The sequence below is a fragment of the Pleurodeles waltl genome, chromosome 12, assembly GCF_031143425.1.
Source record: "Pleurodeles waltl isolate 20211129_DDA chromosome 12, aPleWal1.hap1.20221129, whole genome shotgun sequence".
NCBI classification, from domain to species: Eukaryota; Metazoa; Chordata; class Amphibia; order Caudata; family Salamandridae; genus Pleurodeles; species Pleurodeles waltl.
The window spans coordinates 2,738,145-2,762,645 of NC_090451.1; the positions used below are offsets into that span (position 1 = coordinate 2,738,145).

The 24,501-nt window shown below is 42.8% G+C and overlaps 4 non-coding genes across 4 annotated transcripts; all 4 read left to right on the forward strand.

Annotated features, from left to right (window-relative positions):
• The first annotated feature begins 13,957 nt into the window (after positions 1 to 13,957).
• TRNAS-GCU (transfer RNA serine (anticodon GCU)) lies at positions 13,958 to 14,039 on the forward strand. The gene has a single exon. It is a non-coding gene; the product is annotated as a tRNA-Ser (tRNA).
• Positions 14,040 to 14,544: 505 nt separating this feature from the next.
• Positions 14,545 to 14,626, forward strand: TRNAL-AAG (transfer RNA leucine (anticodon AAG)). The gene has a single exon. It is a non-coding gene; the product is annotated as a tRNA-Leu (tRNA).
• A 4,654-nt stretch (positions 14,627 to 19,280) lies between these two features.
• Positions 19,281 to 19,362, forward strand: TRNAS-GCU (transfer RNA serine (anticodon GCU)). The gene has a single exon. It is a non-coding gene; the product is annotated as a tRNA-Ser (tRNA).
• Positions 19,363 to 19,867: 505 nt separating this feature from the next.
• TRNAL-AAG (transfer RNA leucine (anticodon AAG)) lies at positions 19,868 to 19,949 on the forward strand. Its single transcript has one exon. It is a non-coding gene; the product is annotated as a tRNA-Leu (tRNA).
• The last annotated feature ends 4,552 nt before the right edge of the window (positions 19,950 to 24,501 follow it).

Consider the following 24,501-nt stretch of genomic DNA (forward strand, 5'->3'; position numbering starts at 1 on the left):
CAGCCTGGGAGAGGTTTGAACTGGATACAAGATACTTGCATGAGGGAACTAACTCGAAAGGGGAACTATCCACTGATGTTTTCTATCGCTTGCTGAGTGAGTATGTTGACACAATGGATGCAAAAGATTGTTTTGTGTGTACACAGATTCCTGTTTCGGTACAAGAGGGGGTTACCTATCATAGACTGTCATTAACATATGGGATACGTTGTAGTCTGTTACTAACAAGATTCTATAACCAGGAAGAGATTCAATATTTTTACTCAAATCATGATCTTGTGTTTTCTAATGTGCCTATCATAGAGGATGTGAGTGGGGTAGCTAAGTACTATAGCATAAAGTTAGTTAAAGGATTCTTTCAGGCGACATTAACAATTAGTACATCTTATGCACACCACAATAATTTGACATGTTTGCTTACACCTGTAGAGAAAAGCTTTTTAGATCACACGGAAGAGAGAAGAAGGGCATTGAAGGGTAAACTAGAGAAAGGATTACAGCAACGGGCCTTTGCTAGTAGTGACGGTTATAGTGCAATTAGAGAACAAGGGAAGTTAGCTTTAGACGCACTACATGTAGGAAAGCTTTGCATATCCAAGACCAAATCATACTATGACAATGTGTTTGTGGGAATGAGTGAATGTAAGCGTGTGTTTTTGTTTCAGAGTAAATGGACGTTCATGTTAAATGGACAGGATCCAGCAATCCCCGGGATTTATTATATATGTGGACTTAATGCTTATTACCGTCTTCCAAAGGGATAGTATGGGACATGTTATTTGGGGATAGTTTTCCCAAAGATATATCAACTTGACGATTTGAAAAGCTTACCAAAATTGTCTGAATTACATCGTACTAGACATAAGAAAGAGATTGCTGCTGGTGTAGTAGGAGACATATTTGGGACGATAATTTCTTCAGTGGGAGTTATTATGAACTCCATAAAGATTCAAAAGTTGTCTACTATTGAGGATAACATGCTGACAAACTTTTCAGGGGCTATACTCCTGATGGATACTGAACTTGCTGCGGAGGTGGCTATGACTCTTCAAAACAGGCTTGCTTTAGACATTCTTTTAGTGAAAAATGGCAGAGTTTGTAGATTGCTCAATGGGTGTAATTGTTGCGCTTACATACCAGATAATAGTAATGAGATTAGAAGTATGCTTACTAACTTGACTAGGGATAGTACGGACTTGAAGGATTTGAAAGAACCAGGTGTTTGGAAAAAGGTTGGGAAAGGATTTGCTTCAGTGGGAAATTGGATTAGTAACATTTGGCATGGAATATTGTCTAAAATAATACAGGGGATATTGATTGTTATAGATTGCTTATTTGGATCATGGGTGGCATGTAAAATTAGTAAAAGAATAAAATTGAAGATGGCGACAAATAATAGGAGGAGGGAAGAAAAACAAAGGGAAAAATTATTCAGGGCAAGATCAAAGGGGAAACCAAGAAGGGAAGAGATTGATATGAGGGAATTTTAGTATGTAAAATTAGTAGGGAAGATTTGTGTGATGACAAGAGTCATCAGAGGAGGGATTGCTGGAGTGTGTCTTTTAAAATTAATATTAACATGAAAAGCTTACAATATATTGTGTAATGAAGCTGCATAAAAAATGTGTTAACGTAGAAATAATGCACACGTTTGAAATGTGCCCACGGGGAGTGGCTACCAATGTATACGAAGACTAATGAAAGTTATGAATGCTGCATTAATTATGTACTAATGTTTTTAATTTGTATTAACATATCAAAATTGGAGTTATGTATTAGGAGTTTGTTAATTAAGCAGTAGGTCTTAGTTTAGCGAAGGTCTGTGCCTAGCTGCCTGGTCTCATATTAAACTGTCTTTTTCTAACGTGCAATGTGCTATTTTCCTGAAGGACATGAAACTGTACTTTCCCAGAAGCTAGAGATGTGTGTAGCTGTAGTAAATTCTTTCTCATGGGACCCTACTTGCTCAAGGAGACATTCTTGCTGAATGCAACAGTGTAATTTGTAACAGGTGCAAGGCTGCCTGGAGTAGGAGAAAACAATGGAACTACTGACTGTAGAGTAAAGTGTAACTTTTCTCACCTGACACTCCAACCGATGAAAACTTCAATAACATGGGCCAATCAACGACATGAGAACTGTGGTTTGTGTAAAACTCTGGTGAAGATTATTGGACAGAGATGGCGATGCACCAATGATTATCCATTGAGGAATTAGGAGTAAATTAGACAGTTTTGATTTAACCACATGACCCGAGGAGAAATCAGGCATTTATTGGACATTCCACTCCAAGCCATTCTTTGCCATTCTACTGAGCCATTTAGGCCATTTCGTTTGAGACTTTGCCGTTTGTTCGCCCTGTTACTCTAAACCACCCTTTACTTATTCCTTACCTGATACTTACTTCTCCTCTATATGAGGGAAGTTCTTGTTCCTTAGCTATGCCATACTGATACTTTGCCCTGTCCTTTCTTTGCTGATGATGCAAACGACTGATGTCCCGAGGACGAAGACTGACGCTGTTTGCTGATCCGTTGGATGGGTAACTATCTGATGAAAATTGTAATTGTCTGTTTGCCTTTTCTTTCTAGGTACCAACTGCTCTTTGATAGAGGCCATAGTTAGATGTTTTCCAAATTTGTGTTTGCTAAATTGTTTTGCATGAAGCCCAACATGCTGATGCTAATACGAGGTTATTTAAGGTGTTCACTAAAATCTGACGCAAATAGACAAATGACTGAGTTCTTGCTTTGTTGAACCATGCACTACTGAGACTTTGCTAAGTTGCTTCTTAATAATTATGTGTTAATACTGAGTGAATATTCTCTATGCATTGATTAATTGCGTTTCTAATTGCAAATCTGAAGAGTTACTAATGAGATGAATTGCTGATGAGATGAACAGAAATGACTTTAGATTGTAACCAGTAGGGAAATAAATATCCTAACACTTAACTAAATTGGTGTGGTTATTCATGACTGAAAGATCATGGTGTGTTCACTTTATTGACTCTCATTAAAGGTTATTGATTAGCATGCTGATTAGTTATTGCGATTGTTGTTGAGATATTGATCTATTGATTTGTGATGCCAAAAGACATCTCGTACTGGGAAGTCCCCGAACCTGGTCTAAAAGGTTCATCGACCTAGGCGTGTCTCCTTGTAAGTTTATTATCAAGGCTCTGACGTGCCTTCACTAATAAAAAGTAATCTGATCGCTTGCTGCGGAGTCATCGTCAACAAAAACTACCAAAATATTACTTCAATGTATTGTAATTACGACTGCCTCAGTTTTATGCATTACGTGAGTAGTCGGACAGCAATTTATTTAGCGCAAAAATATTTCTTGTTGATGCACGTACGTTTTTAAACTGAAGTGTCATAGCTGTAGCGGCAATACTCCCAGTTTAGGTGGTTTTATAAACTAAGTTTTACTTTCTCCTACTTAAAACTTTTTGCAAAACAATGCACATTAAATGGGAAGGCAGTTGTTGGAAAATGGGTTATTGGTAAGGGCAGGTAGGTACCTACACCTAGCAACAAGCCACTAACCTCCAATTAGGTACAGTTAGGTCTCAGTAAATTAATCCCAGCTCAACCCTTGGTAGCTTGGCAACGAGCGTCAAGGCTTAACTTAGGAGACAGTGTGTAAAGCATTCAAATATCACAAAACAGTAATTAAATAAAACACAGGAAACAGTTTAAAAATCCAAAACCAATTTATAAAAATAGTTTATATTTTTATCTTTAAAATGACACAAAAACGAATAAAATTGGTTCAGGGGAACCGGAGATATGAATTTTTAAAGTATTATTATTTTTCTAGCGCTTAGAAACAAAAAGCGCCAATCGGGTCATCTGGTTGCACCAGGACCGGGGCAAAGTCAAAGTTTCAGGCCGACCGCGATGGAGCCCTGCTCGGCTACAAGTCGCGGGAGGCCTCGGTTAAAAAGTTACCTTCTGACTTAGTCTCTTTTTTTGAAGTTTTTCTTCACCGGGACGAACCTGCCAGTTGAATCCGACCTCCTAGAGCCCTTGTCCGGATACGCGAAGTCGGTTTCCTCGGTGGTGATTTTTACCTTCGGACTTAGTCGTTTTTTCGAGATGAAAATCCTTTGACCGGGGTAAACCTGGATCTTGATCTGACGTCCGTGGAGCACTTCTCGGATACGATGGCTGGGAGGTCCCGGTCAACTTTTTACCTTCGGACGTAGTCTTTTTTTCTGATGTTTTTCTTTACCGGGACGAACCACGAAGTCAGGCCGGGTCGCGGTTGAGGCAAGCCGGCTAGAATTTCCGCGTCGGGTCGGTCACTTTATGGAGCTTTTTTTCAAAATTTCTCAAATCTTTTCCAAACTTCTGGGGCTTCTCCCAGATGTTCTTTTAAGGTTCTTTTGGGGTCCACAGCTCACCCCAAGGGTCCAGAAGTTCTGTGATGGTCCTTGGGGGGTGCGGACTTGAACTCCCAGAATGCACCTGGCGCAAACTCCTTTCTGGCCACTGGGCAGTGGTCAACTGGTCTCTTTTTTCAGGAGTTGGTGCAGGGGACTCTGGTTTAGCAATTTTTCACCTGTAGCAATCAGGGAGTCCCTCCTTGAACCAGTTGAAGCCAGGCAAAGTCCTTCTTGTGGTGAAGCCCAAGTGTGCAGCTGGTGCAGTCCTTCTGAGTGCAGGGTCCAGGTGCAGGCCAGGGGTCCAGCAGGGCAGTCCTTCTTCTCCTTAAGTTCTTTCTTCTTGAAATTTGGTGGGGATCTCAGGTGTGGGTGCAGGTCTGCCACTTTTATCCTTGCTCCTGAGTGAAAAGCAGGGGGGTCCTGGTTCTCCAATCAGGGACAGGGTCGTCCCCCTGTGATGACCACTTCCTGGGAAGTGTGGCAAAATCCATCCCAGAAGGCAACAGTCTCTAAAAATCCAAAATGGATGAATCTGATTTTTGGAGGATATATCTGGCTGAGCCCACCCACTGGTGTGGCTAAAAATCATAAACACACCCCTCTCCTGCCCTCTCCTAATCTAATCAAGGGGGCACCTAATTGTCTGGGGTTGCAGGATGTGGGGGTGTTGCTGGGTGCTCCAAATGTCCTTCTCTGCCTTTGAAGACCAGTTTGGCCGCCCTCCCCCTTCCTGCCTCACCATCTGCTGAGGGGAGATTCTCTCCCCCAAGCACATTCCTTTGTGTGAAGTCAGGCCACTTCACACCTCATCAAGGTAGCCTGGCAGAAGCTGCTGCAGGCTGGCCAATCAGAGCACAGCAGCAAAAACAATGCAGAGCTGAAATTGGCAACTTTTTAGGTAAAGTCTAAACTTTTTACCTGAACAAGTTATATTAAATCCAACAACTGGAAGTTGTGGGATGTATTACAACAATTAATTTGATACCAAATTCTTGGTATGTAACATTTAAGGAGACTTTAAAATTTAAAATAAAGTCTGCCCATTTTAGCCTATGAAGGCCATTTACTTCAATGAGGGAAAAACGAATTTGGCTGTTTTTACCTCACCAGGGCTTATAAATCTATTTTTATAAAGTCCCTGCTTATAGTTACATGGCACCCAGCCCTAGGGGCACATAGGGCACACCTTAGGGGTGACTTATATGTAAAAAGAAGGTAGTTTAAGACTTTGGAAGTACCTTTAATTCCAAAGTCGAATTTGCATATAACTTTAATTTAAAAGCAGCCAGCAAGGCAGGCTTGCTTTTAAAATGACACTGGGCACCTCAGCAGTGCACCTAGGTGTGCACCACCTATGCTGTGGTCCCTAAACCTACATGCCCTACCATATACTAGGGACTTATAGGTAGGTTAACTTAGCCAATTATAATTAGCCTAATTTGCATATCCATTTTACACAGAGCACTGGCCCTGGGACTGGTAAGCAGTACCCAGGGCACAGCCAAGAGTCAGTAACCACCAGTACCTATCCAAAAAGAGTGGGGGTGATCAGGCAAAAAAGGAGGACTTTCCTACACTGCCCCCCCCCAGATGAAAGGTCATGGGTACTAACCTACACCCTGGTAGTCCTCATCAGCTAAGTGGAAAAACCTGGAAAGGCCATCTGCATTGGCATGGGCAGTCCCAGGTCTGTGCTCCACTGTGAAGTCCATCCCCTGTAGGGAAATGGACCACCTTAACAGTTTTGGGTTTTCCCCCCTCATCTGCATCAACCATCTGAGAAGTCTGTGGTCAGTTTGTACACGGAAGTGAGTGCCAAACAAGTAAGGCCTCAACTTCTTCAGGGACCAGACCACAGCAAAGGCCTCCCTCTCAATGGCACTCCATTTTTTCTCTCTGGGGAGTAGTCGCCTGCTGATGAAGGCAACTGGGTGATCATGGCCCTCTTCATTAACTTGTGCTAACACTGCCCCAATCCCTTCCTCTGAAGCATCTGTTTGCACTACAAACTCCTTGCTATAGTCAGGGGCCAGTAACACTGGTGCTGAACACATAGCCTGTTTTAGAGTGTCAAAAGCTTTCTGACACTCTGGGGTCCAAATGACCTTTTTGGGCTGTTTCTTGGAGGTAAGCTCAGTCAGAGGGGCCACTATGGTCCCAAAATTCTGAACAAACCTCCTGTAGTACCCAGTCAGGCCAAGAAAGGCCCTGACCTGAGTCTGGGTTTTTGGAGCCTCCCAATCCAGGATAGTCTGGATCTTGGGCTGGAGAGGTTGTACATGGCCTCCACCAACAAGATGGCCCAGGTACACCACTGAACTCTGCCCTATCTGGCACTTGCTTGCCTTGATAGTCAGGCCTGCTTGAAGCAGGGCCTGAAGCACTTCCTTCAGGTGGACCAGGTGGTCCTTCCAGGTGGAACTAAATACAGCTATATCGTCCAGATAAGCTGCACTAAAAGATTCCAACCCAGATAGGACTCTATTCACCAACCGTTGGAAGGTGGCAGGAGCATTTTTCATGGCAAAGGGCATCACCTTGAACTGAAAGTGGCCCTCTGGTGTGGAAAATGCTGACCTCTCCTTAGCTCTTGGACTTAAGGCAATCTGCCAATATCCTGAGGTCAGATCAAATGTGCTCAGGAATGTGGCAGCCCCCAACCTGTCAATGAGCTCATCAGCTCTAGGTATGGGGTGAGCATCAGTCCTAGTGACTGCGTTTAGACCTCTGTAGTCCACACAGAATCTCAATTCTTTCTTCCCACCTTGGGGATTAGCTTTGGGCACCAGTACCACTGGACTGGACCAAGGACTATCAGAGGGCTCAATTACCTTGAGGTCCAACATCTTAGCCACTTCAGCTTTGATGTTGGCCTTGACCTGGTCAGACAGCCTGTACAGCTTGTTCTTGACAGGCAAGCTGTCTCCAGTGTCAACATCATGGACACACCAATTGGTGAGTCCAGGGGTCAGGGAGAACAGACTAGCAAACTGTCCCAAAACTTGCTTACAGTCTTGTTGTTGCTGATCTGTCAATTTGGGAGATAGTTCCACTCCCTCCACTGACCCATCTTTTGCTTTTGAGGACAGGAGGTCTGGCAGAGGTTCACCCTCCTCCTCCTTCCCTTCATCAGTGACCATCAGCATGGTCATGTCTGCCCTGTCCTGGTGGGGTTTCATCCTGTTTACATGCAGGATCCTGTGAGGATTCCTGGGGGTGCCAAGGTCCACCAAGTAGGTGACCTCACCTTTTTTCTCTAGAATTGGAAAGGGCCCAGTCCATTTTGCCTGTAGTGCCCTAGGAGCCATGGGCTCCAAAACCCACACCAGCTGTCCTGGGTGATACTCAGGCATGGTAGCCTTTTGATCATGCCAGAGCTTCATGAGCTCCTGACTGGCCTCCAGGTTTCTGTTTGCCTTCTTCATATACTCAGCCATGCGAGACCGCAGGCCTAGTACATAATCTAGCACATTCTCCTTGGATTCCTTGAGAGGCTTTTCCCAAGACTCTCTCACCAAGCACAATGGGCCTCTTACAGGGTGCCCAAACAGTAACTCAAAGGGGCTGAATCCAACCCCCTTCTGTGGCACCTCTCTGTAGGCAAACAGCAGGCATGGGAGGAGGACATCCTATCTCCTCCTGAGTTTGTCAGACGAACCCATGATCATGCCCTTCAGGGTCTTATTGAATCTTTCCACCAGACCATTGGTCTGTGGATGGTAGGGTGTGCTGAACTTATAAGTAACACCACACTCCTCCCACATGGCTTTCAGATAGGCTGACATAAAGTTTGTGCCCCTATCTGAGACTACCTCCTTTGGGAATCCCACTCTGGTGAACACACCAAGTAGGGCCCTAGCCACTGTGGGAGCAGTGACTTGTCGGAGGGGTATTGCCTCAGGGTACCTGGTGGCATGATCCACTACCACCACAATGTACCTGTTACCTGAAGCAGTTGGTGGGTCTAGGGGACCAACAATGTCAATCCCCACCCTCTCAAAGGGAGTCCCAACCACTGGCAGTGGTATCAAGGGAGCCTTTGGCTTGCCCCCTGTCTTGCCACTGGCTTGACAGGTGACACAGGAGCTGCAAAACTCCCTGACTTTTTCTGACATTTGGGGCCAATAAACATGGTTGACCAGCCTGTTCCAGGTCTTGGTCTGTCCCAAATGACCAGCTAAGGGGATATCATGGCTTAAGGTAAGGAGGAATTCTCTATACTTTTGGGGGACCACTACTCTCCTAGTAGCTCCTTCTTTGAGGGCCCTTGCCTCAGTGTAGAGAACTCCATCCTCCCAGTAAACCTTGTGGGTACCACTGGTATCCCCTTGTTCTTGCCTGGCAGCAGTCTGCCTCAGGCCCTCAAGAGTGGGACACTCTCTTTGTCCCTGGCACAAATCTTCTCTGGTGGGCCCACCTGCCCCTTGCAGTTCTGCCAAGTCAGGCAGAGTTTGCAGGGAAAGTGTCCCTCCCTCAGAGTTCAGATCGTCCCCCTCAGGGTTGGATTCCTCCTGACCCTCTGTACTTGTTGGGGCTGGCAAGCCAGACCCAGTGCCCTTTCTCTTCTTCTTGGAGGCTTGGCCCATTGTTCCAGGGTCCAAGTGTCCAGCATTTCCCTGTTGTGCTGCCTGTGACCTGGTCACAGCACACACCCATTCAGGGAGGTCCAGCATCTGTGCATGGACCCTTCTCTCCACTTCTGACCACTCAGATGCTTCAAGATCATTTCCCAGCAGACACTCTACTGGGAGGGCAGGAGCTACAGCTACTTTTTTAGGGCCAGTCACACCTCCCCATTCCAGACTCACCATAGCCATGGGATGGAGTTTCGTTCTGCTATCTGCATATGTCACCTGGTGGAAGACACCAGGTAAGACCTGCTCTGGAGAAACCAGCTTCTCTGTGACCATTGTCACACTGGCTCCTGTATCTCTCAGAGCTTCCACTTCAGTCCCATTGACTTTAGGCCTCTGCCTATACCTCTCCATGATGGGAGGTAAGGTGGCCATAGTTGCAATGTCCACCCCACCCACGGATACTAAGGTGACCTCAGTGTACCCTGATCCCACCCCTGGGCCAACTTCCACCCCCAACCCTACACTAGCAATCCCCTGGAATTGCCCACCAGTGGGGGGCTTCTTGGAGCAGATAGCATCTCCTCTTTTATGTCCAGGCTGATGACAATCAAAACACTTGCCGGCCTTAGCAAGCTCCTGAAACCTTCCTGCTTTAGCAGGATCATAATTCTTTCCCTGATACCCTTTCCCTTTAAAAGTGAATTGGCTCGGGGCTCCCCCTCCCTGAGAAGTTTTTGGGGACTCTTGTGAGGACTCTTTGGGTTTTTTGTCATCTTTCCCCTGGTTCTTCCCCTGAGAAGAACCATGTCCTCCCTTTTTCTGATCACCCCCTGGGGGTTTCTGGTTAACCCTAGTTCTTAACCAGTCATCTGCTGCCTCCCCCAGCTCTCTGGGGTTGGTCAACCTAGAGTCTACTAGATACTGGCGGAGCCTCTCTTGGACACAATTAGTTAGAAGGTGCTCCCTCATAATCAAATTGTACAGCCCCTCAAAGGTACTTACCCTGTTGCCCTGTATCCAGCCCTCCAGTGCCTTTACTGAGATGTCCACAAAGTCCACCCAGGACTGGGTGCTTGTCTTTTGGGTGTCCCTAAACTTAAGCCTATACTGCTCTGGGGTCAGACCAAACTTTTTAGTCAAGCAACCCTTCATACTGGGGTATGAGTCTGCATCTTCCCCACTCATGGTTAGGAGCCTATCCCTCCCAGAGTTGGGAACTAACTCCCAAAGAAGTGAACCCCAGTACTGAGGCTTGACTTTCCTCATCTGGAGGGCCCTCTCAAAGGCCCCCAGCCACTTGTCTATGTCATCCCCCTCTACATAGGCAGGAACCACCCCTTTGGGTAATCTGGGGGCAAAACCCCCACCCTGGGACACCTCAGCTTCTTTCTCGCTGCCACCATCTTTTCTTTCTTTGCTTGCCCACTTTTTCTTTTCTAGGGCAAGCTTATCTGCTTCCAAAGCTATGTAGGCTAGCTGGGCTTCCAGCTCTCTTTCTCTGAAGGATGGGTTCTCTCCTCCTGAAAGGACCCCCTTCCTACCACTAGCTTTGGGTCTGCGCCTAGTGACTGTATCTAGTGAGGACCGTTCTTCCTCATCCTCACTTGGTGTCTGATGCCTTCCCTCCCCTGAAAGGTTAGAGCTAGCATCCTCCCCTTTTTCTTCCTCCTCTGGAGCTTCCTCTGTCTCTACCTCTTGGGCCTCAGTCCATGCTGTCAGGGATTTAATCAGGATTTGCTTCCTGAGATCAGTGGTTGCAGGCAACCCTCTCTCAATACACAACCCCCTAAGCTGGACTACTGTCAGTGTGGGAAGGCTATCCAGATCAAGCTCCATGGTTCCCTAGTTTTGTGTCACAAAAACTTTTTGCAAAAATTGGAAACAAGAATTTAGAAAAATTACAAAAATTCAATAATTGAAATTAATCCAAATTAAAAAAAAATGAAAAATTAAAAATTACAATTTTTTTTTTTTTTTAAATAATTTTTGCACTAAGACAATTTAAAGGATTTCTAATTTGTTTTACTTAAAACTGTAACGTGATACTGAACACAAGTACAGGATCCCACCGCTGCCACCAAAAATGTTGGAAAATGGGTTATTGGTAAGGGCAGGTAGGTACCTACACCTAGCAACAAGCCACTAACCTCCAATTAGGTACAGTTAGGTCTCAGTAAATTAATCCCAGCTCAACCCTTGGTAGCTTGGCAACGAGCGTCAAGGCTTAATTTAGGAGACAGTGTGTAAAGCATTCAAATATCACAAAACAGTAATTAAATAAAACACAGGAAACAGTTTAAAAATCCAAAACCAATTTATACAAATAGTTTATATTTTTATCTTTAAAATGACACAAAAACGAATAAAATTGGTTCAGGGGAACCGGAGATATGAATTTTTAAAGTATTATTATTTTTCTAGCGCTTAGAAACAAAAAGCGCCAATCGGGTCATCTGGTTGCACCAGCACCAGGGCAAAGTCAAAGTTTCAGGCCGACCGCGATGGAGCCCTGCTCGGCTACAAGTCGCGGGAGGCCTCGGTTAAAAAGTTACCTCTGACTTAGTCTCTTTTTTTGAAGTTTTTCTTCACCGGGACGAACCTGCCAGTTGAATCCGACCTCCTGGAGCCCTTGTCCGGATACGCGAAGTCGGTTTCCTCGGTGGTGATTTTTACCTTCGGACTTAGTCGTTTTTTCGAGATGAAAATCCTTCGACCGGGGTAAACCTGGATCTTGATCCGACGTCCGTGGAGCCCTTCTCGGATACGATGGCTGGGAGGTCCCGGTCAACTTTTTACCTTCGGACTTAGTCTTTTTTTCGGATGTTTTTCTTTACCGGGACGAACCACGAAGTCAGGCCGGGTCGCGGTTGAGGCAAGCCGGCTAGAATTTCTGCGTCGGGTCGGTCACTTTATGGAGCTTTTTTTCAAAATTTCTCAAATCTTTTCCAAACTTCTGGGGCTTCTCCCAGATGTTCTTTTAAGGTTCTTTTGGGGTCCACAGCTCACCCCAAGGGTCCAGAAGTTCTGTGATGGTCCTTGCGGGGTGCGGACTTCAACTCCCAGAATGCACCTGGCGCAAACTCCTTTCTGGCCACTGGGCAGTGGTCAACTGGTCTCTTTTTTCAGGAGTTGGTGCAGGGGACTCTGGTTTAGCAATTTTTCACCTGTAGCAAACAGGGAGTCCCTCCTTGAACCAGTTGAAGCCAGGCAAAGTCCTTCTTGTGGTGAAGCCCAAGTGTGCAGCTGGTGCAGTCCTTCTGAGTGCAGGGTCCAGGTGCAGGCCAGGGGTCCAGCAGGGCAGTCCTTCTTCTCCTTAAGTTCTTTCTTCTTGAAATTTGGTGGGGATCTCAGGTGTGGGTGCAGGTCTGCCACTTTTATCCTTGCTCCTGGGTGAAAAGCAGGGGGGTCCTGGTTCTCCAATCAGGGACAGGGTCGTCCCCCTGTGATGACCACTTCCTGGGAAGTGTGGCAAAAATCCATCCCAGAAGGCAACAGTCTCTAAAAATCCAAAATTAATGAATCTGATTTTTGGAGGATAGATCTGGCTGAGCCCACCCACTGGTGTGGCTAAAAATCATAAACACACCCCTCTCTTGCCCTCTCCTAATCTAATCAAGGGGGCACCTAATTGTCTGGGGTTGCAGGATGTGGGGGTGTTGCTGGGTGCTCCAAATGTCCTTCTCTGCCTTTGAAGACCAGTTTGGCCGCCCTCCCCCTTCCTGCCTCACCATCTGCTGAGGGGAGATTCTCTCCCCCAAGCACATTCCTTTGTGTGAAGTCAGGCCACTTCACACCTCATCAAGGTAGCCTGGCAGAAGCTGCTGCAGGCTGGCCAATCAGAGCACAGCAGCAAAAACAATGCAGAGCTGAAATTGGCAACTTTTTAGGCAAAGTCTAACCTTTTTACCTGATCAAGTTATATTAAATCCAACAACTGGAAGTTGTGGGATTTATTACAACAATTAATTTGATACCAAATTCTTGGTATGTAACATTTAAGGAGACTTTAAAATTTAAAATAAAGTCTGCCCATTTTAGCCTATGAAGGCCATTTACTTCAATGAGGGAAAAACGAATGTGGCTGTTTTTACCTCACCAGGGCTTATAAATCTATTTTTATAAAGTCCCTGCTTATAGTTACATGGCACCCAGCCCTAGGGGCACATAGGGCACACCTTAGGGGTGACTTATATGTAAAAAGAAGGTAGTTTAAGACTTTGGAAGTACCTTTAATTCCAAAGTCGAATTTGCATATAACTTTAATTTAAAAGCAGCCAGCAAGGCAGGCTTGCTTTTAAAATGACACTGGGCACCTCAGCAGTGCACCTAGGTGTGCACCACCTATGCTGTGGTCCCTAAACCTACATGCCCTACCATATACTAGGGACTTATAGGTAGGTTAACTTAGCCAATTATAATTAGCCTAATTTGCATATCCATTTTACACAGAGCACTGGCCCTGGGACTGGTAAGCAGTACCCAGGGCACAGCCAAGAGTCAGTAACCACCAGTACCTATCCAAAAAGAGTGGGGGTGATCAGGCAAAAAAGGAGGACTTTCCTACAGCAGTTTTCCTTAATTGTGTACTATTTGCTGCCTAATGTTGACATGTAAGCACACCACTAATAACTGACACCTAGAGACTCGAAAGCGCCATACCAGTACAATATTTGTATGATATTGCACTTTAAATCCACGTACAACTGAATTAAAGCAATCTTAGCTCATTTGAGGGTAGTGTGATAGTACATCACATATGGATAGAACACGTTTGGAAAGTGTAATTTTCATGATTACATTACATTTAACATATAAATTCAAGCTGAAGTAGGGATGGACAACAAGGTCGTATAGAGCAAAGCTGAAGAGAACAAGTTACCATAACAATCTGTAAATATATGCTCTTTATTATGTTTAGACAACTATCACCTAATAGAACGCATTTTGGCTACCATATTTTGTACTCCTGAAACATGGTGTTTTTGAAGACGAGGTGGCCGAGTGGTTAAGGCGATGGACTGCTAATCCATTGTGCACTGCACGCGAGGGTTCGAATCCCATCCTCGTTGGTTTATTGTTCCGTCTTTAGTTTTTAGTATGTGGTAGGGCTGGGTTAACCCTATTTTATGTGAAAGTTAAATGACATATCCCATGGTATTTCCGGCAGTACAACGGCTCAGTTTGGAAACACCGCTCAGTTGAGTACTGTGCTTAGGCATTACTGTAAACAGCGCCAGCCGGGTTCTGCTCATGAATCACAAAATCTTTCCTGAGGAGGAGGGTTGGTAAGTTGAGGGACGTAGATAGTTTGATTCCTTATCCTTAAAGAAAGAGAAGCAGCGCGTATGGGACGCCAATGTAAGGGTTGTCTTCCTACGGACTCTCAGGACTGGCGCTCCCTGACACCTCCCATGGCCCTGGGCCAATCCTGACCTACTGAATGTATCACGTGCCTGCTGCTGTTGGCGTTGACTTTCCTAGGATCACTTCACAGGCTATACACCCTTATTCTCCAACTCCCCTATACAACAGAACATCTCACTTCAGAAAGCTTACAGAAACGGGTTTGCACAGTGTAGTGTGGCCGAGCGGTCTAAGGCGCTGGATTAAGGCTCCAGTCTCTTTGGAGGCGTGGGTTCGAATCCCACCGCTGCCAGTATTTTTCAACTCACAAACGTATTTTGTCTGCATCAGTGTCTCACTCTCTGCCTTCTGCACCTACGATCCACATAGCGAGAGGTGAGACTATGTAAAGTGGTGACGTATATATATAAGGGTAGCCAGACAGTGGGACCGAGCCTTTTTATTTTAAAAAAGCACAACCTAAGGTGACAAGAATTGTATCGGTAAACAAACCAGCTGTCTTGAAGTCTAACTATAGAGGTGACGAGAGGGGTCACTGTGATGCTGAAAGTTCAGTGAGTGTAAACAGTAGAACGCTGTGTGATACGTCTCCTTGCAGTGATGACAGCTCGTGTTTCTAAAGCAGAGAGCAAACATACAATGGGGAAGAAGAATAAATAAGGAAAGACATATATTATATGCAGACAGTTATTATACTTTGCTTTTCACCTGTAACTCGCTCAACTGTTGGTGAATGCTGCGTTACCCTGCATAGCCATGTCACCACAGCGGGTGTCCACAGTGTTTGGCCAAGTTACTATAGTTGTGCGCTTGTAGATGTGAGGTAGCGTGGCTGAGCAGGCTAAACTGGCTATATTTAGGCTCCAGTCTCTCTGGAGCAGCGGGCTTGAATCCCAACACTTTAAGTTTACTTGAACCAAATACTTTTGCAAAAAAGGTTCATGTAATAAATATTCATTAGGGTCGTGGTTGTGAGTATGACACTAATGGATAAAAGTGGGACTAACAATGCTACAATTCCTGAGACTACCACTGCACTAACAGCCTGGGAGAGGTTTGAGCTGGATACAAGATACTTGCATGAGGGAACTAACTCGAAAGGGGAACTATCCACTGATGTGTTCTATCGCTTGCTGAGTGAGTATGTTGACACAATGGATGCAAAAGATTGTTTTGTGTGTACACAGATTCCTGTTTCGGTACAAGAGGGGGTTACCTATCATAGACTGTCATTAACATATGGGATACGTTGTAGTCTGTTACTAACAAGATTCTATAACCAGGAAGAGATTCAATATTTTTACTCAAATCATGATCTTGTGTTTTCTAATGTGCCTATCATAGAGGATGTGAGTGGGGTAGCTAAGTACTATAGCATAAAGTTAGTTAAAGGATTCTTTCAGGCGACATTAACAATTAGTACATCTTATGCACACCACAATAATTTGACATGTTTGCTTACACCTGTAGAGAAAAGCTTTTTAGATCACAGGGAAGAGAGAAGAAGGGCATTGAAGGGTAAACTAGAGAAAGGATTACAGCAACGGGCCTTTGCTAGTAGTGACGGTTATAGTGCAATTAGAGAACAAGGGAAGTTAGCTTTAGACGCACTACATGTAGGAAAGCTTTGCATATCCAAGACCAAATCATACTATGACAATGTGTTTGTGGGAATGAGTGAATGTAAGCGTGTGTTTTTGTTTCAGAGTAAATGGACGTTCATGTTAAATGGACAGGATCCAGCAATCCCCGGGATTTATTACATATGTGGACTTAATGTTTATTACCGTCTTCCAAAGGGATAGTATGGGACATGTTATTTGGGGATAGTTTTCCCAAAGATATATCAACTTGACGATTTGAAAAGGTTACCAAAATTGTCTGAATTACATCGTACTAGACATAAGAAAGAGACTGCTGCTGGTGTAGTAGGAGACATATTTGGGACGATAATTTCTTCAGTGGGAGTTATTATGAACTCCATAATAATTCAAAAGTTGTCTACTATTGAGGATAACATGCTGACAAACTTTTCAGGGGCTATACTCCTGATGCATACTGAACTTGCTGCAGAGAGGGCTATGACTCTTCAAAACAGGCTTGCTTTACACATTCTTTTAGTGAAAAATGGCAGAGTTTGTAGATTGCTCAATGGGTGTAATTGTTGCGCTTACATACCAGATAATAGTAAAGAGATTAGAAGTATGCTTACTAACTTGACTAGGGATAGTACGGACTTGAAGGATTTGAAAGAACCAGGTGTTTGGAAAAAGGTTGGGAAAGGATTTGCTTCAGTGGGAAATTGGATTAGTAACATTTGGCATGGGATATTGTCTAAAATAATACAAGGGATATTGACTGTTATAGATTGCTTATTTGGATCAAGGGTGGTATGTAAAATTAGTAAAAGAATAAAATTGAAGATGGCGAAAAATAATAGGAGGAGGGAAGAAAAACAAAGGGAAAAATTATTCAGGGGAAGATCAAAGGGGAAACCAAGAAGGGAAGAGATTGATATGAGGGAATTTTAGTATGTAAAATTAGTAGGGAAGATTTGTGTGATGACAAGAGTCATCAGAGGAGGGATTGCTGGAGTGAGTCTTTTAAAATTAATATTAACATGAAAAGCTTACAATATATTGTGTAATGAAGCTGCATAAAAAATGTGTTAACGTAGAAATAATGCACACGTTTGAAATGTGCCCACGGGGAGTGGCTACCAATGTATACGAAGACTAATGAAAGGTATTAATGCTGAATTAATTATGTACTAATGTTTTTAATTTGTATTAACATATCAAAATTGGAGTTATGTATTAGGAGTTTGTTCATTAAGCAGTAGGCCTTAGTTTAGCGAAGGTCTGTGCCTAGCTGCCTGGTCTCATATTAAACTGCCTTTTTCTAACGTGCAATGTGCTATTTTCCTGAAGGACATGAAACTGTACTTTCCCAGAAGCTAGAGATGTGTGTAGCTGTAGTAAATTCTTTCTCATGGGACCCTACTTGCTCAAGGAGACATTCTTGCTGAATGCAACAGTGTAATTTGTAACAGGTGCAAGGCTGCCTGGAGTAGGAGAAAACAATGGAACTACTGACTGTAGCGTAAAATGTAACTTTTCTTACCTGACATTCCAACCGATGAAAATGTCAATAACATGGGCCAATCAACGACATGAGAACTGTGGTTTGTGTAAAACTCTGGTGAAGATTATTGGACAGAGATGGCGATGCACCAATGATTATCCATTGAGGAATTAGGAGTAAATTAGACAGTTTTGATTTAACCACATGACCCGAGGAGAAATCAGGCATTTATTGGACATTCCACTCCAAGCCAATCTTTGCCATTCTTCTGAGCCATTTAGGCCATTTCGTTTGAGACTTTGCCGTTTGTTCGCCCTGTTACTCTAAACCACCCTTTACTTATTCCTTACCTGATACTTACTTCTCCTCTATATGAGGGAAGTTCTTGTTCCTTAGCTATGCCATACTGATACTTTGCCCTGTCCTTTCTTTGCTGATGATGCAAACGACTGATGTCCCGAGGACGAACACTGACGCTGTTTGCTGATCCGTTGGATGGGTAACTATCTGATGAAAATTGTAATTGTCTGTTTGCCTTTTCTTTCTAGGTACCAACTGCTCTTTGATAGAGGCCATAGTTAGATGTTTTCCAAATTTGTGTTTGCTAAATTGTTTTGCATGAAGCCCAACATGCTGATGCTAATACGAGGTTATTTACGGTGTTCACTAAAATCTGACGCAAATAGACAAATGACTGAGTTCTTGCTTTGTTGAACCATGCACTACTGAGATTTTGCTAAGTTGCTTCTTAATAATTATGTGTTAATACTGAGTGAATATTCTCTATGCATTGATTAATTGCGTTTCTAATTGCAAATCTGAAGAGTTACTAATGAGATGAATTGCTGATGAGATTAACAGAAATGACTTTAGATTGTAACCAGTAGGGAAATAAATATCCTAACACTTAACTAAATTGGTGTGGTTATTCATGACTGAAAGATCATGGTTTGGTCACTATATTGACTCTCATTAAAGGTTATTGATTAGCATGCTGATTAGTTATTGCGATTGTTGTTGAGATATTGATCTATTGATTTGTAATGCCAAAAGACATCTCGTACTGGGAAGTCCCCGAACCTGGTCTAAAAGGTTCATCGACCTAGGCGTGTCTCCTTGTAAGTTTACTTATCAAGGCTCTGACGCGCCTTCACTAATAAAAAGTAATCTGATCGCTTGCTGCGGAGTCATCTTCAACAAAAACTACCAAAATATTACTTCAATGTATTGTAATTACGACTGCCTCAGTTTTATGCATTACGTGAGTAGTCGGACAGCAATTTATTTAGCGCAAAAATATTTCTTGTTGATGCACGTACGTTTTTAAACTGAAGTGTCATAGCTGTAGCGGCAATACTCCCAGTTTAGGTGGTTTTATAAACTAAGTTTTACTTTCTCCTACTTAAAACTTTTTGCAGAACAATGCACATTAAATGGGAAGGCAGTTTTCCTTAATTGTGTACTATTTGCTGCCTAATGTTGACATGTAAGCACACCACCAATAACTGACACCTAGAGACTCGAAAGCGCCATACCAGTACAATATTTGTATGATATTGCACTTTAAATCCACGTACAACTGAATTAAAGCAATCTTAGCTCATTTGAGGGTAGTGTGATAGTACATCACATATGGATAGAACACGTTTGGAAAGTGTAATTTTCATGATTACATTACATTTAACATATAAATTCAAGCTGAAGTAGGGATGGACAACAAGGTCGTATAGAGCAAAGCTGAAGACAACAAGTTACCATAACAATCTGTAAATATGTGCTCTTTATTATGTTTAGACAACTATCACCTAATAGAACACATTTTGGCTACCATATTTAGTACTCCTGAAACATGGTGTTTTGAAGACGAGGTGGCCGAGTGGTTAAGGCGATGGACTGCTAATCCATTGTGCTCTGCACGCGTGGGTTAGAATCCCATCCTTGTCGGTTTATTGTTCCGTCTTTAGTTTTTAGTATGTGGTAGGGCTGGGTTAACCCTATTTTATGTGAAAGTTAAATGACATATCCCATGGTATTTCCGGCAGTACAACGGCTCAGTTTGGAAACACCGCTCAGTTGAGTACTGTGCTTAGGCATTACTGTAAACAGCGCCAGCCGGGTTCTGCTCATGAATCACAAAATCTTTCCTGAGGCGGAGGGTTGGTAAGTTGAGGGACGTAGATAGTTTGATTCCTTATCCTTAAAGAAAGAGAAGCAGCGCGTGCGGGACGCCAATGTAAGGGTTGTCTTCCTACGGACTCTCAGGACTGGCGCTCCCTGACACCTCCCATTGCCCGGGGCCAATCCTGACCTACTGAATGTATCACGTGCCTGCTGCTGTTGGCGTTGACTTTCCTAGGATCACTTCACAGGATATACACCCTTATTCTCCAACGCCCCTATACAACAGAACATCTCACTTCAGAAAGCTTACAGAAACAGGTTTGCACAGGGTAGTGTGGCCGAGCGGTCTAAGGCGCTGGATTAAGGCTCCAGTCTCTTTGGAGGCGTGGGTTCGAATCCCACCGCTGCCAGTATTCTTCAACTCACAAACGTATTTTGTCTGCATCAGTGTCTCACTCTCTGCCTTCTGCACCTACGATCCACATAGCGAGAGGTGAGACTATGTAAAGTAGTGACGTATATATATAAGGGTAGCCAGACAGTGGGACCGAGCCTTCTTATTTTAAAAAACCACAACCTAAGGTGACAAGAATTGTATCGGTAAACAAACCAGCTGTCTTGAAGTCTAACTATAGAGGCGACGAGAGGGGTCACTGTGATGCTGAAAGTTCAGTGAGTGTAAACAGTAGAACGCTGTGTGATACGTTTCCTTGCAGTGATGACAGCTCGCGTTTCTAAAGCAGAGAGCAAACATACAATGGGGAAGAAGAATAAATAAGGAAAGACATATATTATATGCAGACAGTTATTATACTTTGCTTTTCACCTGTAACACGCTCAACTGTCGGTGAATGCTGCGTTACCCTGCATAGCCAGGTCACCACAGCGGGTTTCCACAGTGTTTGGCCAAGTTACTATAGTTGTGAGCTTGTAGATGTGAGGTAGCGTGGCTGAGCAGGCTAAACTGGCTAGATTTAGGCTCCAGTCTCTCTGGAGCCGTGGGCTTGAATCCCAACACTTTAAGTTTACTTGAACCAAATACTTTTGCAAAAAAGGTTCATGTAATAAATATTCATTAGGGTCGTGGTTGTGAGTATGACACTAATGGATAAAAGTGGGACTAACAATGCTACAATTCCTGAGACTACCACTGCACTAACAGCCTGGGAGAGGTTTGAGCTGGATACAAGATACTTGCATGAGGGAACTAACTCGAAAGGGGAACTATCCACTGATGTTTTCTATCGCTTGCTGAGTGAGTATGTTGACACAATGGATGCAAAAGATTGTTTTGTGTGTACACAGATTCCTGTTTCGGTACAAGAGGGAGTTACCTATCATAGACTGTCATTAACATATGGGATACGTTGTAGTCTGTTACTAACAAGATTCTATAACCAGGAAGAGATTCAATATTTTTACTCAAATCATGATCTTGTGTTTTCTAATGTGCCTATCATAGAGGATGTGAGTGGGGTAGCTAAGTACTATAGCATAAAGTTAGTTAAAGGATTCTTTCAGGCGACATTAACAATTAGTACATCTTATGCACACCACAATAATTTGACATGTTTGCTTACACCTGTAGAGAAAGGCTTTTTAGATCACACGGAAGAGAGAAGAAGGGCATTGAAGGGTAAACTAGAGAAAGGATTACAGCAACGGGCCTTTGCTAGTAGTGACGGTTATAGTGCAATTAGAGAACAAGGGAAGTTAGCTTTAGACGCACTACATGTAGGAAAGCTTTGCATATCCAAGACCAAATCATACTATGACAATGTGTTTGTGGGAATGAGTGAATGTAAGCGTGTGTTTTTGTTTCAGAGTAAATGGACGTTCATGTTAAATGGACAGGATCCAGCAATCCCCGGGATTTATTATATATGTGCTCTTAATGCTTATTACCGTCTTCCAAAGGGATAGTATGGGACATGTTATTTGGGGATAGTTTTCCCAAAGATATATCAACTTGACAATTTGAAAAGGTTACCAAAATTGTCTGAATTACATCGTACTAGACATAAGAAAGAGACTGCTGCTGGTGTAGTAGGAGACATATTTGGGACGATAATTTCTTCAGTGGGAGTTATTATGAACTCCATAAAGATTCAAAAGTTGTGTACTATTGAGGATAACATGCTGACAAACTTTTCAGGGGCTATACTCCTGATGGATACTGAACTTGCTGCGGAGGGGGCTATGACTCTTCAAAACAGGCTTGCTTTAGACATTCTTTTAGTGAAAAATGGCAGAGTTTGTAGATTGCTCAATGGGTGTAATTGTTGCGCTTACATACCAGATAATAGTAATGAGATTAGAAGTATGCTTACTAACTTGACTAGGGATAGTACGGACTTGAATGATTTGAAAGAACCAGGTGTTTGGAAAAAGGTTGGGAAAGGATATGCTTCAGTGGGAAATTGGATTAGTAACATTTGGCATGGGATATTGTCTAAAATAATACAGGGGATATTGATTGTTATAGATTGCTTATTTGGATCATGGGTGGCATGTAAAATTAGTAAAAGAATAAAATTGAAGATGGTGAAAAATAATAGGAGGAGGGAAGAAAAACAAAGGGAAAAATTATTCAGGGCAAGATCAAAGGGGAAACCAAGAAGGGAAGAGATTGATATGAGGGAATTTTAGTATGTAAAATTAGTAGGGAAGATTTGTGTGATGACAAGAGTCATCAGAGGAGGGATTGCTGGAGTGTGTCTTTTAAAATTAATATTAACATGAAAAGCTTACAATATATTGTGTAATGAAGCTGCATAAAAAATGTGTTAACGTAGAAATAATGCACACGTTTGAAATGTGCTTTCGGGGAGTGGCTACCAATGTATACGAAGACTAATGAAAGTTATTAATGCTGAATTAATTATGTACTAATGTTTTTAATTTGTATTAACATATCAAAATTGGAGTTATGTATTAGGAGTTTGTTCATTAAGCAGTAGGCCTTAGTTTAGCGAAGGTCTGTGCCTAGCTGCCTGGTCTCATATTAAACTGTCTTTTTCTAACGTGCAATGTGCTATTTTCCTGAAGGACATGAAACTGTACTTTCCCAGAAGCTAGAGATGTGTGTAGCTGTAGTAAATTCTTTCTCATGGGACCAAACTTGCTCAAGGAGACATTCTTGCTGAATGCAACAGTGTAATTTGTAACAGGTGCAAGGCTGCCTGGAGTAGGAGAAAACAATGGAACTACTGACTGTAGCGTAAAATGTAACTTTTCTTATCTGACATTCCAACCGATGAAAACGTCAATAACATGGGCCAATCAACGACATGAGAACTGTGGTTTGTGTAAAACTCTGGTGAAGATTATTGGACAGAGATGGCGATGCACCAATGATTATCCATTGAGGAATTAGGAGTAAATTAGACAGTTTTGATTTAACCACATGACCCGAGGAGAAATCAGGCATTTATTGGACATTCCACTCCAAGCCATTCTTTGCCATTCTACTGAGCCATTTAGGCCATTTCGTTTGAGACTTTGCCGTTTGTTCGCCCTGTTACTCTAAACCACCCTTTACTTATTCCTTACCTGATACTTACTTCTCCTCTATATGAGGGAAGTTCTTGTTCCTTAGCTATGCCATACTGATACTTTGCCCTGTCCTTTCTTTGCTGATGATGCAAACGACTGATGTCCCGAGGACGAAGACTGACCCTGTTTGCTGATCCGTTGGATGGGTAACTATCTGATGAAAATTGTAATTGTCTGTTTGCCTTTTCTTTCTAGGTACCAACTGCTCTTTGATAGAGGCCATAGTTAGATGTTTTCCAAATTTGTGTTTGCTAAATTGTTTTGCATGAAGCCCAACATGCTGATTCTAATACGAGGTTATTTAAGGTGTTCACTAAAATCTGACGCAAATAGACAAATGACTGAGTTCTTGCTTTGTTGAACCATGCACTACTGAGACTTTGCTAAGTTGCTTCTTAATAATTATGTGTTAATACTGAGTGAATATTCTCTATGCATTGATTAATTGCATTTCTAATTGCAAATCTGAAGAGTTACTAATGAGATGAATTGCTGATGAGATTAACAGAAATGACTTTAGATTGTAACCAGTAGGGAAATAAATATCCTAACACTAAACTAAATTGGTGTGGTTATTCATGACTGAAAGATCATAGTGTGTTCATTTTATTGACTCTCATTAAAGGTTATTGATTAGCATGCTGATTAGTTATTGCGATTGTTGTTGAGATATTGATCTATTGATTTGTGATGCCAAAAGACATCTCGTACTGGGAAGTCCCCGAACCTGGTCTAAAAGGTTCATCGACCTAGGCGTGTCTCCTTGTAAGTTTATTATCAAGGCTCTGACGCGCCTTCACTAATAAAAAGTAATCTGATCGCTTGCTGCGGAGTCATCGTCAACAAAAACTACCAAAATATTACTTCAATGTATTGTAATTACGACTGCCTCAGTTTTATGCATTACGTGAGTAGTCGGACAGCAATTTATTTAGCGCAAAAATATTTCTTGTTGATGCATGTACGTTTTTAAACTGAAGTGTCATAGCTGTAGCGGCAATACTCCCAGTTTAGGTGGTTTTATAAACTAAGTTTTACTTTCTCCTACTTAAAACTTTTTGCAGAACAATGCACATTAAATGGGAAATCAGTTTTCCTTAATTGTGTACTATTTGCAGCCTAATGTTGACATGTAAGCACACCACCAATAACTGACACCTAGAGACTCGAAAGCGCCATACCAGTACAATATTTGTATGATATTGCACTTTAAATCCACGTACAACTGAATGAAAGCAATCTTAGCTCACTTGAGGATAGTATGATAGTACATCACATATGGATAGAACACGTTTGGAAAATGTAATTTTCATGATTACATTACGTTTAACATATAAATTCAAGCTGAAGTAGGGATGGACAACAAGGTCGTATAGAGCAAAGCTGAAGACAACAAGTTACCATAAC